Source organism: Pseudonaja textilis, chromosome 1 (genome assembly GCF_049901715.1).
Source record: "Pseudonaja textilis isolate UNSWEBS1 chromosome 1, rPseTex1.2, whole genome shotgun sequence".
In the NCBI taxonomy this organism is placed as follows: domain Eukaryota; kingdom Metazoa; phylum Chordata; class Lepidosauria; order Squamata; family Elapidae; genus Pseudonaja; species Pseudonaja textilis.
This window is the reverse complement of record NC_141990.1, coordinates 146797378-146811845: the sequence shown is the minus strand read 5'-3', so window position 1 is coordinate 146811845 and position 14468 is coordinate 146797378.

Sequence of the window (14468 nt, the reverse complement as noted above, 5' to 3'; positions counted from 1 at the left end):
ACCTGTATGCCTCCATTGCAGAAGTATGAGTCACACCAACAAATATGTGTATATATTCTTGTAAATAAGATAGCCAAATCTGGGCTGAAAAATCTGAACCACCAGATAGCAGCAAGAAAATCTATAAAAACCCTTACTGCCATCATATCCCCTGTAAATGTTTGGCAGTCCAGATTTCATAGCTTTTGTTCAGAAGTTAACTTGTTTCTGACTCGTAGTAATGCACACACCAGTTTACTAGGGTTATAATTGTGCTTTGAGTTCTTGTAAACTTATTCAGGTATCATCAGTGATTGTATCTAGCCACATTTGTTGGCCTCCTTTTTTATTTTTTTTATTTTTTACTTATAATTCATCAGTTTAATGTCAAAATAGAAGTAATCAACCCACATCATTATAACAACTATTTTGATTAAAACGCTAATTGGGAGAAAAGTTGTGTATTTCATGCTTAAAGAGAACAGTTTACAACCCAGTTCCAGTTTTTTAATATGCAGTGAGTATTGTGATTAATAGCTGTACATATAGTGCATGATCAGACAAGCTAATTCCACTTTATTACAGGTCGTCCTTGAGTTATGACCGTATTTGAGCCCAAAATTTCCACTGTTAAGCAAGACAGCTGTTAAATGAGTTTTGCCCTATTTTACGACCTTGCTTTCCACAGCTCTTAAGAGAATCGCTGGACTTGTTAAGTTAGCAACCTGGCTTCCCCATTGACTTTCCTTGTTAGAAGTTCTCAAAAGGTGATCACATGACCCTGGGACACTGAAACCATCAGAAATACACGCCATTTGCCAACTGTCTGAATTTTGATCATGTGACCATGAGGATGTTGCAATGATTGTAAGTGTGGAAAACAGTCATAACATAAGCCATTGTTTTTCTGTGCCATTGTAACTTCAAATGGTCAATAAACCTGAATAGTTGTAAGACAAGACTATGTATTCTCAACCATTTTCCTACAGTATTTTTTTTTCCCCATTCAGCCTTTCTCCTGGGTCAACCTACACAGCCATATATTTCAACTGGGAAAATGATGACCGTCACAATATATGAAGCTGCCATTTGTATGTCTCTTAAGTTTAATACCTACCATTGTTTTTCTCCCAATATTCTTATTCATGGAAGACCTATGTACATTGTCAATGAAGCACTTCATTCATCTGAAGAAATAGACTTAAGTCTACAAAAGTTTATCTTAATATATTTGTTCACCTTTCAAATATATTCACTGCTGTTCAATCAATCAATCAGAACAGAGCTGGAAGAGACCTTGGAGATCTTCTAATCCAGTGGCTCCCAATCTTTTTTGTGCCACGGCCAGGTACTGGCATCACAAAATGATCCGCAGCCCGGTACCGGCATCAGCACGCATGACGAGGCAAGGCGAGCCAAACGAACCAGCCAGCCAGCCATCCCCCGCTTCTCCCCGCCACCTTCAACTCCTCCTTTGTACCTTTGTCGATGGGCTTCAGGATGGTCACTTGGCTCGCCTTGCCTTGGGTGCTGAAAGAATCCTCGTGCCTTAGTTTCGTTCGAAGCCGCCTCCCCCATTCAATGAAACTAAGGCGCGAGGATTCCTTCAGGACCCAAACGCCGCTTTCAACTGGAAAAGCTCACCCGGAAGCACTTTCTCATCGAAACAAGATGGCATCGCCCAGCAAACCGGTGGCCCAGCAAAAAATGTTCCATGGACCGGTACTGGTCCGGGACCTGGTGGTTGGGGACCCCTGTTCTAATCCAACCCTCTGCTCAACCTATACCATTTCAGACATGTGGCTCTCCAGTCTTTTCTTAACAACCTCTAGTGTTGGAGCACCCACAACTTCTGAAGTCAAGCTGTTCCACTGCTTAATAGTTCTCACTGTTAGGAAATTTTTTCTTAGTTCTAGCTTGCTTCTCTCCTTGATTAGTTTCCATCCATTGTTTCTTGTCTTTCCTTCTGGGGCTTTGGAAAATAGTTGAGCCCCTCTTCTTTGTGGCAGCCCCTCAGATACTGGAATACTGCTATCATGTCAACCCTAGTCCTTCTTTTCTCTAGACTAGCCATACCCAATTCCTGCAACCATTCTTCATACGTTTTAGTCTCCAGGCCTTTAAACATCTTAGTTGCTCTTCTTTGCACTTTTTCCAAAGTCTCAACATCTCTTTTGTAATGAGGTGATCAAAATTGGTTGCAGTTGTGTGGTCTTATTAGGGATTCATAAAACGGTACTAATACTTTTTAAAAATTATTGCCTTTGACTTTTGTTGCAAGTCCTTGTTCATTCTGAGCCTTTGCTTTCCTGAGCCTTTTCATCTTTGCAGATTTGGGCTATCTGCTGATGCTCTGGTTTAGCTATGTGTCCCTCTTTCCATTTTTTGTAATTATCCTTTTTGTCTTTCAGTTTTATCTGAGAGATCTTTGTGCAACATGCTGGTTTCTTCTTGGATTTCTTTTTTTTTGCTTTTTCAGTAGTATTGTCCCTGGACTAGGTTTTTATGGTCATATTTTTCAGAGTTTCCCACACTTCTTGAGTTGTTTTCCTCTTTAGATTTTCATCCATTTATTGTTGTGGCTTTTTTTTGAAATGCAAATATTGCAAACAAAGCTAGTTCTGCAATACAGTTTTCAACTTTATGGTACATTTGTGCCTAAATGTGATCAGAAAGCACTTACTACTTTAGCTGTGGCTTTTCCTGAGTGTACATTCTATAATTTAAAACAAGACTTCAAACTTGTTCATTAAAATACTTAAATATAGCAATAGCACCATCTATTGGCCTTGCAGGCTACAGCAAAATAAGGAAGGAAATTATAGTACATTAATTGGGATGCTTTAATTTGAATTCTTGTAACAAGCAACTTGCCTACCCGCCAACTTTTCACATCTGCAATTCTATGATTCTGTTATTTTGCTATACACTATTTTATATTTCTTCTGATAAAATAAAGCCCCACAGAACAACTGACAATTAACTGGATTAAAAAAAAAGGAAATGCAATGGAATGAATCAGCTTTTAAAATGGAACGGATGCAGTTTACAAAGAACATTTATCTAGAGGTGCCCATTTTCTGAGTTCACCATGTCTATTTTCTATTTTTCCCTCCCTGCTTTGTGCAGATGACAAATACTGATGACAAATACAGAAGAGTACTTTTTTTTTCTGTAAATGAGTTCAGTGGCATTGTAGATCAAAAGGCATTTGGCAGCTATACACTTTTCCTTCCTTAACCATCACTTGTAGTATTAAAAATATGGGAAAGGAATAAATACTGTTGGAAGAAAAATCCATCTGGTTCAGTTCCCAGCTGGGAGAAAGACACTGGAAGCAACACTGGAGGCTGATTGGAAAGAAAGTTTAATGATGAACAGAATCAACAGCAGTCCTGGGTCTGCTGAACAAATGTTTGATGAGTACATGGGCTTTTATGTGGGTTTCAGAGATGCTGCTAGGGAGGTTGTACACTGTCTGAAATGCCCTTAGGAGATTGTGCAGTGTAGTGAGCTGTGTGTCATCTGCTAAGTGGTAGTGGCTAAATCCTATTATGTCCTGAAGGACCGTGCCCTGTCCTTCTTAATCCCAACACCCAGGAGCTGAAGGTCTTTTGTTTTGTAGATAGACTGGCCCAGTCTCTCTTAATGGGCACTGTAGAATCGTATGCTCTTCAGTTGCTGGGGAGTTATTGAATCTTTAGTGCTGGTTCTGGAACTATCCCTTTATAAATGATAAAAATGGTTCTTAGGCAGTGGTGGGCTGCAACCAAAGTGAGCGCGCACTTTGCACACAGCGTTCAAAATACAGCAATAAGAAGCTCAAATGCTTACCTTTATAGGGCAGTCCCGGTAAGTAGAACAGCTGAGATGCGGAAATCAGCTGTGCCACGCGACTCAGCTGAGCCAGAAAGAAGGAAATAAAGGACAGGATAGGGCAGGGGGCGGGGCCAGCTGATGATTGGAAGTACCTGGTTCACTAAAACCGGTCCAAACCAGAAGCATCCCACCCCCACTGTTCTTAGAGCAAGAATTACAAGAGTTTTTGTTTTTGGAATTCGACAAAGCAGATTGACGTTCCCAAATTGGCCTCCTCTGAATCCTTAAATAACTTTGCTAAACTGGTCGTAAGTATAGGGCATTATGAGAAAGGCATACGAGCAAATCTGAATGAGTTTGACCAGCAGGCTTCTCATACAGTGGAATTACCAAAGATATCAGATTGGGGAAAACTGGTTAAGTATTTGCTTCAATGGTACGGTGATACCAAGCATACTGAACAGTCATTGTGAATTCAGTGCCCATTACTTTGGAATAAACTGACACAACAATTATTTGCATAGCTATAACATAGACTTTTGAAATATTCTTAGATATTTCAAAGTAAATATAGAAATAAAAGAACAAAAAATGGGAGAATAAAAGTAAATAACAAATGAATACATTGGATTTATAAAAATCATAGGGTTTTTTGCAGTATATTGTTCGCTGGTTGAATCTTTCTGTGTGTGTGTGTGTGTGTGTGTGTGTGTGTGTGTGTGTGTGTGTGTAAAACTGAAAATATTATATTGCTTTAATATATAAACATACATCAGGAACTGTGCTCAGCAGACCTTAGAGTTGAAGTACAATATGAGCTACAATAAATTATAAATTGCTTAATACCTATTCTAATTTAGAAATCCTATAATATTAAAATATGTACTTTATGCATTCAGATAATGGAATATTCATAGAAATATGGCAAGCAAAAGAAAAAGAATAGTCAAGTTTCTAAATAAGTATGCCAGCAAATTGGTAGAACAACATAGTAGTCAACAGATTGGAAGAGGTCAATCTACGGAGGAGGAGGAAGACTTAACAGACTGTGCAAACTACCATCCCGTATCCTTAATTTCAAATGCTAGCAAAATAATGTTTAGGATTATCCAATACAAATAAGAGTCCTACATGGAATAAGAGATGCCGGATATTCAAGCGGTCATTAGAAAAGGATGAGGAACATGAGATTATGCAGGACAACTGAGAAAGCCAAAGAATAAAAACAAAAGGTCAATATGTGTTTCATTGTTTTAGAAAGGTCTTCAGTTCTGTCAATCATGTCAAGCTCTCACAAAAATGCAAATCCCAGAGCATCTCATTGTCCTCATGCAAAACCTTTATACGGGTCAGGAAGCCACAGCAGAGACAGAACAAAATGAAACAGACTGGTTCCTGGTTGGCAGAGAAGTGTGCCAAAGCTGTATACTCTCCTTTTTCTTTATTCAACCGATATGCTGAATGTATATTAAGAGAGGTTGGATTGGAAGAAGATGAGCATGGTTTTAAAATTGGAGAAGAAATCTCAATAGCCTGTACTATGCCGATGACAACTGTAATAGCTGAAAATGCAAAGGATCTGCAAGAACTGTTAATAAAATTTAAGGAGATGGGGAAGGCTCTACAACTTAAGGACTAAATTAATGATAACAGCTAGAACAATCATCCTTGAAACTGATGAAGATATCAAAGTGGTAGATAGCTTTGGGCCTTTTATGATCAAAAGTAAAGGAACAAACAATGAACAAGACTAGCACTTGGTAGAACAAGCATGAAAGCTCTGGAAAAGAGATTCAGTTGCTGTGATTTGTCTTCACTTAAAGTCAACGATGACCTGGTGGCACATAATCACTCAATCGATTTATAAAGATATCCAGATTTTAAATATGGTTCAAATCGATGCACTGAAATATTTCAGGACAATTTCTAACTTGAATTAAATTCATACAGACTGGGAAATAAGGATATTATTTAGTATTAGTATTCTGGTTTCAGTGTTTGAGAGAAAGTCAACTATACATGTCAGGCAGATCCTAGCAGAAAGACTATGTATACCAACTACTCAAATGACAGAATTATCATGATATTAAACACTGTGTCAGGTTTAATTTTAAGATATGTGGTTATTCTGGTTATACTCCCACAGCTTGGTAAGTTATTTTTCCAGTAAACATTCTTCCCAATAAAAGATATATAGTATCTTGCAGCAGTTGGCATATATAAAGCTAACTACTTTGAGGGAAGATATGATTTAGTAAAGTTCAATAAAACTTCCCAGGTTGAAATGGATATTCCAATTTTTCATGTTGACATTAATAATCTTCCAAAATTGTTGAATTTTATATTATTGGAACCACATGTGAAAAAAATATCTAATTTGGTCACTAGATTTGCTGCAATTTTTAGAGAATGTTTTGTCCATTTTAGCAATCAAGATTGCAATAATATATAACAGCAAAAATACTAATTTTCACTATTAGTCAATTTGGAGTAAATTTAATACTATTCCACTGAAATTACCATTATTTTATATCTTTTACTGCATCTAAATTTTGCATCCATTTAATCATACAATTTATGACTTGTATAACTTGTCCGGCAGTTTATAAATATGGTGCAACCGTCAATCAGAGTTACACATTATAAGATTTTTAAATACAATCAAGTCTCTAAGTTGTTTCTGCAAATTTCTTGATGCTATTCTGCTTATTTAAAACCAGTCAGGTGTAGAAAACCAATATGACCTAATAAATTTATCTTTGTTTTATTAATAATAAAATCTTGCAATCTAAACTAATTACCTCTCCACTGAGAGAATTTTTATTCTTCATAAAAGGAAAACATTTAATAAGAAAGGAAGAGAGGAAAAACCTTAGCTTATTGTTTTCCTGTATTTACCCCAGGTATTCGATACATTACTTTTTATTGCATTAAATAGTTTTCTTCTACTTGGACCCCTCATGTAGCTCATATGGAAATCCTACCCCTTCCACAGAGGCAACTGGGCCATAAGGAAATACAATCCATTCCATAATCCATGTTAAGCAATTGTGTGATAATATAGTATAGTATAGTATAGTATAGTATAGTATAGTATAGTATAGTATAGTATAGTATAGTATAGTACAGTACAATACAATACAATATATAATGTAGCCATCAAACTGCCTTGTTCTTTCAAATCATGTAATGTTTCATTTGTTTGTGACTATATGTAGTTTATAACTTGTTTATCCCACTTATTGGTGGCATCATTAGAATCAAGACTCCTAAGAATACCATGGACAATTTTTTTTAAAAAACACCTTTTCTGAAAACTTTCTACACCAGGAGTCTCCAACCGTGGCAACTTTAAGACTTGTGGACTTCAACAACAGTTGAAGTCCACAAGTCTTAAAGTTGCCAAGGTTGGAGATCCCTGGTGTAGAAAGTTAGCACCCACCCCTCTCCTAGAAGAATGATGGAACTTAGACTTATATACTGCTTCATACTGCTTTACAGCCCTCTCCAAGCAGTTTATAGAGTCAGCATATTGCCCCCAACAATTTGGGGTCCTCATTTTACCCACCTTAGGATGGGTAAAAGGATGGAAGGCTGAGTCAATCTTGAGCCCGGTGGGATTTAAACTGCCAAATTGCAGACAGTTGGCAGTCAGCAGAAGTAGCCTGCAGTATTGCATTCTAGCCACTACACCACCATGGCTCTTAAATGCTACACACATACATACATATATACATATATATGTTGTCTTAAGTTTTCACGGGAACTTACATGTATGTTATTCAGCTTTGTTCGGGTATTTTCCCACGTCATTATAGTTGTGCTTTTAAAATTGTAGCAACATTTCGGCAGAATCTCATCTGCCATCATCAGGCTTCTGTATTGTGTTCGTCTGTGAGTCAGACTTTTACAGTGGTTTCAGTTTTAAATTTGGGGTTAGCCTACTGCTGTGCCAGAATAGTTTTTTCTCATCCTGATTGGTTGGGAGTCTTGGTCTGTGTTTATTGGTCTTGGAGTTTGCTGTGTTCTGCTTGATTAGTGTTTCTAATATCTTCTGTTTTGTGGCTTTTTTTGTCTTGATTGGCTGGCAACATTGTGTTCCTGTATTGGAGGCTTTTAGTGCAGCTTGGCTCTGAGTAAATGGACGGCTATCATTTATTAGGAAGCTAGGTTTCATCTGGGTGCCTGGTTGGGGTGTATTTGAGCTGGAGGTATCAGGGGGGAGTCTGTTTGTGCCCAGGTGTTTGCCTGGCTAGTGGTGTGGAGTTTTTTTTGTTTGTGAGTGCAGGCTTCCAAATAATTGACAGTCTGGTGGAATCATTTCTTCTATTCATGCTTTCAGGTCTTTTTTCAATCTCTAAGGCTTCTCTGATAATTCTGTGGCTGAGGTTTTCTATAGTGGCTAGAGTTTTGGTGCCACTGAAGTTGATGCTATGACCTGTGGCTTTCATGTGTTGACAAAACCCATGCAACAAATGTCTCACTTAACAACAGAAATGTTGAGCTCAATCGTGGTCATAAGTTAAGGACTGCTGCAAATTCAAACATATAAGAGAGGATGACTTTATTTACCTAATGCATGGTTCTGATGAAGACCAAGTTGCATTCAGAAATGGTTGGGAATTAAAGGGAAATTAACTCGATCAGGTCCAGCATCATTCGATCCGAGTCACAGAAGGTGGTGGTTTCAGTTGACCTCCCACAAGCAATTGGATTAGCGAGAGCTGTGAGGGAGAAAAACTTCCATTGCAGTGCAACCTGCAGATTTCTCTGAAAATGGCAGCAAACCAACTGTTCCTTTCCTTCTCTGCTCATGAATAAACATAAGCTGGGATTTAACCCATATTGATTTGATCACTATTGCCATTCTCAAAGATGGTGCCCCTGTTCCACATGGAGGTGCTTTAGAGCACCTCCCCCAATCTTTTGGGCATCAGGGATTATTTCATGGAAGACTATTTTTTCACAGACTTAGTGTGTGTGTGTGTGTGTGTGTGTGTGTGTCTGTTTGTCTGTCTGTCTGTGAAAAAACGTGCAATTTAGATCCTTTACATGGGCAGTTTACAGTAGGATTCGTGCACATATAAGAATCTAATGCCTGATGATCTGAGGTGGAACTTAGGATGATGTTAGTGCTGGGGATTGGCTACAGGTACAAATAAAGTTTTGCCTGCTCACCTGCCACTCACTTCCAGCTGTGTGGCCCAGTTCCTAACAGGCCAAGGACCAGTGCCGTTCCACGGCCTGGGAGTTGGGGATCCCAGCTTTAGAGTGATACTCCTAGCCTTTGGAGAAAGCATTTGGGCGGCCTGTCAGGGATGCAACCATAGCATGCAGCCAGCGTCTGTATTTCTAAAAGATGGCAAGACACAAAACTTTGTCACTGGGTCCCAATCCAATCTGCAAGTCTTCTGTGCTGCTAAACTCTTAGATCGAGCTGTCCATTCAGTCCTTATTAGTCGCATACACTAACATAAAATAAGTCACGGTTCTTCGTCACCATGACAACAAGATAGTCAGGTTGAATTATCCTTCAGGGGTTTCATAGTTCAGAACTTACAGCTACCGTTCCTCCAGTTGCTTCTTAATATTAGGCACCGATACAGCTGGGTTGCAAATCCATGAGCAAAACAGATCAGCCTTACACTCCCTGCGGTTTGTTATTGAACACAATCTCCCTTAGATTAATCTCTGTGATTCTATCTGTCATGAAAGTCCATTTATCTAATTTCTAAACTATTTTCATTCCATCTTCTCTGGAGATACAGAAGAATGCTTAAACAAAAAGGCTTTTGATCAAACCCCACTGTATAAAATATGGAAGTAATTTAGACCAAAGGAGACAACGTGTTGAAATATTCAGATTTTGAGCTATGGGTTAAAAATTGAATCTGCTTTTCAAATTATTTATTGGAAGCACTTTACTTGAATAGTATTTCCAGCAAAGAAAAACTCATCCAATTACATAAACTACCGTTGTTAAACTCTTTTGAGCTTCTGTCTGTTGCCAGAAGATGGCACCCTCATCCACTTCATATACTGTATACCTCCTACATGCATCTCATAGGTTAAATATTTCCTAAAAGATCTATACATCAAACAGATCCAAGGAGACTGTGTACAGAGAAAGCTTATGGATCTCAGATATTTATATTCCAAGTTTTGGAATGAACATATCACCATGTAGAATGTACAATCAAATATATTCACCAGTGGTACAGTGATTCAGTAGTACACGACAAACTACTTCTAAAACTAAAATCTTATGGTATCTCTGGACAACTGCATAACTGGATAGAAGCATTCCTGTCAAACAGACAACAAATGGTCAAAATTGGGAGTGTCCTATCAAATTCTGTACCTGTCAATAGTGGTGTCCCCCAAGGCAGTGTTCCAGGACCAACTCTCTTCATACTCTACATAAATAACCTCTGTGATCATATTAAGAGCAACTGTGTTCTTTTCGCTGATGATGTAAAGCTATTCAATACCACAGACAATACTGCTACCCTTCAAAAAGACCTTGACTATGTATCAGAATGGTCAAACAAATGGCAACTTTAAATCTCAACAAATAAATGCTCTGTCTTACATATTGGCAAAAAAATTCAGAAAACAAAATACAAGCTGAATAGTCAAGATCTTGTTGATGATCCAAGCTCTGTAAAGGACTTTGGAAGATTCATCTCTAATGATCTAAGTGCTAGAGCCCACTGTAACTACATAGCCAAAAAGGCATTAAGAGTTGTTAACCTAATCCTACGTAGCTTTTTCTCTGGTAATATCACACTACTAACTAGAGCATACAAAACATTTGCTCGACCAATACTCAAATACAGCTCATCAGTCTGGAACCCACATTACATATCTGATATTAGCACAGTTGAGAAAGTCCAGAAATATTTCACAAGAAGAGTTCTCCACTCCTCTACTTGTTGTAGAATACCTTATGCTACCAGACTTGAAATTCTAGACCTAGAAAACCTGGAATTACACCGTCTTCAGTCTGATCTAAGTATGGTATATAAAATCATACATTGCAATGACTTATCTGTCAATGAATACTTCAGCTTCAACCATAACAACACAAGAGCGCATAATAGATACAAAGTCAAGGTAAACCGCACCAAACTTGATTGCAGGAAATACGACTTCAGCAACAGAGTGGTAAATGTCTGGAATACTCTACCTGACTCTGTGGTTTCTTCCCCAAACCCCAAAAACGTTAACCTCAGACTGTCTACTATTGACCTCACCCCTTTCCTAAGAGGTCTGTAGGGTGCGTGCATAAGCGCACCAACTTACCTACCATGCCTGTTCTATTGTTTCTTTTATTTTTCTTATATGTATCCATGTATTCATAACTATGTTTTTACTTATACCTATTATCTTGTAAGCGATTGACAAATAAAATAAATAAAATAAATAAACTTTGTTAGATTCACTTTTCTTAATTAAGTTGATGAGGGTTGTAGTGGAAAAATGAAGTACAAACCACCGCTAGTACTCTACAATTCCCAGGAATAATTTAATTTCCATTTTGGTTGTAGGCAGGGGTGGTATTCAGCCGGTTCGGACTAGTTTGAGCAAACCGAATGTTAAATTTACATCTGGTTCACCAAACCAGTAGTTGAACCGACTGGCTGGCCCCTCCCACCCTGCCTCGACCTCCCCCCAGGAATGTCCATGCACCCGTTTTGGATGCAGGTAAGTGCAGGGTTTGTGCAGAGGCTCCAAGAGGGTGAAAAACAAGCCTTCCAGAAGTCCAGAAATGTTTATTTAATGTGCCTGTTTCCAGCTTCCGGAGGACCTTCGGGCCCCAGGGGAGGCCATTTTCACACTCCCAGAGGCTCAAAGGAAACCTCTGGATCCTAGGGAAAGCGAAAAATGGCCTTCCTGGAAGTTCCAGTAAGCCACACACAATATGGCCAGGCCCACTCATCAACCGGGCAGCGAACCAGTTGCTGGGATTTTTGAATCCCACCCCTGGTTGTCGGTGGTTGCACCTGTTGAATAATTAGCACCTGTGTGATCCGGGGCAAGGCACACAGGCAAGACAGTCAGCTGATAGTTCAAATCGCCCCTTTATTCTTCCAACTTTGCCCCTAACACTCTCACATTGATGGCAAGTCCCAGAACAAAGTGATCTCTCTCACACACACACACACACCTCCAGCAGCCTCTGGATGCAAGTAGTCCATCACAATGCTGTGAGCACAATGGCTGCAAAGTAAGAAATCCAGCAGGGCAGGAAAGTAAATCAACAAGTCCAGGAAGCAAAGGAACATGGCAATGGTTTCAGGAAGCAAAGGAACAAGGCAATTAATCCAGAAAGAAATAAGGCAAGAAGAGTTGTGTGCCGTTGCCAAACGTCAGCCAGGGCACACAACACTCCACGAATTCAGCATTTGTTCCCGACAAGTGCCCCTCTCTGCAGTGTCTCCTTAAAGCTCAGTCCCAAAGTGTGCCTTGTGGAGAGGGGTGCGCCACTCTCCTCCGAAGTTGTCCTGGTCAGCCTATGCTGTTGCCACCTTCTCTCCACTCTCCGTGGTCATGGATCAAGAGGAGGTAGTCCTTGCTCATCGCCTGAGCTCTGTCGCTCCTCATGATCACTGCTTGCCCTCTTTGGATCATCCTGCACCCCTACCTTCCTGCCTACAAGCCATCCAATCCTGAAAAGACCCTGATCTGACCCAGCCTGTTCCTCCCCACATTACTCTGAAGCCAACAAAGCTGCCCCCTTGATCTCTATCGGCTCCGGCTCCGGCTGGTCTTCCTCCACAGACTCAGGCTCTGATGGGGGCATGACAGCGGCCTCTACTCTTCTTGTTTTGCTTTTCCAGGCCACAGAGTTTCCCCACCATTTCTTACTCATGAAGTGTATCAGAGCAGTTCAGGCCATGGTTATTAAGAAACTTGATTAGATCCCAGAATATTAAAATATGAGTTACTCCCTCACTTTGGTATATTTCTTTCTTCTTTCAGTAACCTTTTTTACACTGTTTGCAAAAGGGTAGAAGCCAGTGGTGGGATTCAAACTTTCTTACTACTGGTTCTGTGGGTGTGGCTTGGTGGGCGTGGCAGGGGGAGGATACTGTAAAATCTCCAGTCAGAGGTGGGATTCGCCTGTTCTCCAAACTACTCAAAATTTCCGCTACCGGTTCTCCAGAACTGGTCAGAACCTGCTGAATACCACCTGTGGTAGAAGCTATTCTTTGATCAAAAGAGCTCTCTGTTAAACTGCTTTTTTTAGGAAGGACTTCAGAAGGATAATACATCTCTGAGAAAATAACTGCACATTTGTATGTTTTATTGTGTGTTTTATTGAAATACATACTATAGGCAATTCATTTAACAACAGGCAACTCTTAGATCGATTGCCTAGAACCAGAATATATTGATTACAGGCGTGCTGGCAGTACTGAAACATTTCATCAAAAATAATTCTAAAGTCCATCCTTTACATCCATTTTTAATGAGCCATACTAAATCATCACACCAGCCAGGGAAGAAGAAAAAATGGAGAATTCTATTAAGTAGGAGTGTACTTCTTTACATTAAATCAAAGAGCTCACTAAAGATTATGTAACTAAATCAAAATTATAACCTGACGGATTCTAGCCTCTGGGAAGAGCGGTGTTATGAAACCTCAACAGATCCTGCTGCCAAAATAATTCAGCGTCAGGCCATTAGATTTTGAAGTACAAGAAACGAAAGGAAAGACTTGTTTGATTTTTTTAAAATATTCCCCTGCAATATTTTTAAATTTTAAAATAATTTTAAAAAGCCAATGGAGAAGCTCAGTTCATTCATGACACCATTACCTTGCCTTAGAAAAGTTATTTTAAAAATTAGCTGTCACAAAAAAAGTTCCTCATCTAGTTCAAGATGTTCTCCTGTCAATGGCGGTTTAACTAAACAAAACTGAGATTACTCAAACTGTATGAGATTAGCATTCTTGACACACTCAGGTTGCATTTATAAAAAAGACTATCATTCTTCGGCCATGTCATGTGAGTGGACTCACTCAAAAAGTCAAGCATGCTTTGAGTGATTAGTGGAAAAAGGAGAAGGGACTGCCCTAGTACCTACTGGCTGGACACTAAAATGGATGACACTGGGATGACCCTGGTGGAACTGAAGGAGGCACTGTGAGACAGAGGAGCATGGAGAATGCGGATCCATAGTACGGCTGAGGGTCGGACACAACTGAATGGTTCAGAATGATAACTCTTCACGAGATTGTCTTTTAAATCTAGTCAGTAATTTAAGCCTGTTGTAAAAACTGTCATGCTCTTTTTATCTGGATTAAATATGGATGTCCTTTCCAGGGGAAAGGTTTTGCTCCAGAAACACATTATTTGTTGCAATTAGGGGATCAAAATAGACATTTTGCTATATAGGGGCTTTTACTGAAAATCCATCTGGGTGCAATCAGTAGCTTTTACAAGCTGTACGTTTTGAAGCTTAAGAGGAATGGAAAATTTGAGAGACTCAGACAAATGTTAGGAATTTGTTTAAACTATCCAAGAAAGTAGGTAGCTACCATACACTTTTTAACCAGCATGTGTGCTAATTCCTAAGAATGCAGCTTGTGGGCTGTTCATTCCATAACATGTGCAAGATCAGAACTATGCTGCAATTTTAAATTTTAAAGTAGATGTTCTCAA